This window comes from Hyla sarda, chromosome 1 (assembly GCF_029499605.1).
Source record: "Hyla sarda isolate aHylSar1 chromosome 1, aHylSar1.hap1, whole genome shotgun sequence".
NCBI classification, from domain to species: Eukaryota; Metazoa; Chordata; class Amphibia; order Anura; family Hylidae; genus Hyla; species Hyla sarda.
Genome location: NC_079189.1, coordinates 11,863,149 through 11,865,429, shown reverse-complemented (window position 1 = coordinate 11,865,429; position 2,281 = coordinate 11,863,149).

Below are 2,281 nucleotides of genomic sequence, written 5' to 3'. Positions count from 1 at the left end.
GCTCAGTTCCATGTATCGATATAGAGTGCTACTGTTACGCCGAGCGCTCCGGGTCCCCGCTCCTCCCCGGAGCGCTCGCTACACTCTCGCTACTGCAGCGCTCCGGTCAGATCCACTGACCCGGTGCGCTGCGATACCGCCTCCAGCCGGGATGCGATTCGCGATGCGGGTGGCGCCCGCTCGCGATGCGCATCCCGGCTCCCGTACCTGACTCGCTCTCCGTCGGTCCTGTCCCGGCGCGCGCGGCCCCGCTCCCTAGGGCGCGCGCGCGCCGGGTCTCTTCGATTTAAAGGGCCACTGCGCCGCTGATTGGCGCAAGTGGTTCTAATCAGTGTGTTCACCTGTGCACTCCCTATGTATACCTCACTTCCCCTGCACTCCCTCGCCGGATCTTGTTGCCATTGTGCCAGTGAAAGCGTTTCCTTGTGTGTTCCTAGCCTGTGTTCCAGACCTCCTGTTGTTGCCCCTGACTACGATCCTTGCTGCCTGCCCTGACCTTCTGCTACGTCCGACCTTGCTTCTGTCTACTCCCTTGTATCGCGCCTATCTTCAGCAGTCAGAGAGGTTGAGCCGTTGCTAGTGGATAAGACCTGGTCACTACCGCCGCAGCAAGACCATCCCGCTTTGCGGCGGGCTCTGGTGAAAACCAGTAGTGACTTAGAACCGGTCCACTAGCACGGTCCACGCCAATCCCTCTCTGGCACAGAGGATCCACCTCCTGCCAGCCGGCATCGTGACAGTAGATCCGGCCATGGATCCCGCTGAAGTCCCTCTGCCAGTTGTCGCCGACCTCACCACGGTGGTCGCCCAGCAGTCACAACAGATAGCGCAACAAGGCCACCAGCTGTCTCAACTGACCGTGATGCTACAGCAGCTACTACCACAGCTTCAGCAATCATCTCCTCCGCCAGCTCCTGCACCTCCCCCGCAGCGAGTGGCCGCTTCAGGCCTACGACTATCCTTGCCGGATAAATTTGATGGGGACTCTAAATTTTGCCGTGGCTTTCTTTCTCAATGTTCCCTGCACTTGGAGATGATGTCGGACCAGTTTCCTACTGAAAGGTCTAAGGTGGCTTTCGTAGTCAGCCTTCTGTCTGGAAAAGCTCTGTCATGGGCCACACCGCTCTGGGACCGCAATGACCCCGTCACTGCCTCTGTACACTCCTTCTTCTCGGAAATTCGAAGTGTCTTTGAGGAACCTGCCCGAGCCTCTTCTGCTGAGACTGCCCTGTTGAACCTGGTCCAGGGTAATTCTTCCGTTGGCGAGTACGCCGTACAATTCCGTACTCTTGCTTCTGAACTATCCTGGAATAATGAGGCCCTCTGCGCGACCTTTAAAAAAGGCCTATCCAGCAACATTAAAGATGTTCTGGCCGCACGAGAAATCCCTGCTAACCTACATGAACTCATTCATCTAGCCACTCGCATTGACATGCGTTTTTCCGAAAGGCGTCAGGAGCTCCGCCAGGATATGGACTTTGTTCGCACGAGGCGTTTTTTCTCCCCGGCTCCTCTCTCCTCTGGTCCCCTGCAATCCGTTCCTGTGCCTCCCGCCGTGGAGGCTATGCAGGTCGACCGGTCTCGCCTGACACCTCAAGAGAGGACACGACGCCGCATGGAGAATCTCTGCCTGTACTGTGCCGGTACCGAACACTTCCTGAAGGATTGTCCTATCCGTCCTCCCCGCCTGGAAAGACGTACGCTGACTCCGCACAAAGGTGAGACAGTCCTTGATGTCAACTCTGCTTCTCCACGTCTTACTGTGCCTGTGCGGATATCTGCCTCTACCTTCTCCTTCTCTACTATGGCCTTCTTGGATTCCGGATCTGCAGGAAATTTTATTTTGGCCTCTCTCATCAACAGGTTCAACATCCCGGTGACCAGTCTCGCCAGACCCCTCTACATCAATTGTGTTAACAATGAAAGATTGGACTGTACCATACGTTTCCGCACGGAGCCCCTCCTAATGTGCATCGGACCTCATCACGAGAAAATTGAGTTTTTGGTCCTCCCCAATTGCACTTCCGAAATTCTCCTCGGACTACCCTGGCTTCAACACCATTCCCCAACCCTGGATTGGTCCACTGGGGAGATCAAGAGTTGGGGTTCCTCTTGTTTCAAGGACTGCCTTAAACCGGTTCCCAGTTCTCCTTGCCGTGACCCTGTGGTTCCCCCTGTAACCGGTCTCCCTAAGGCCTATATGGACTTTGCGGATGTTTTTTGCAAAAAACAAGCTGAGACTCTACCTCCTCACAGGCCTTATGACTGTCCTATTGACCTC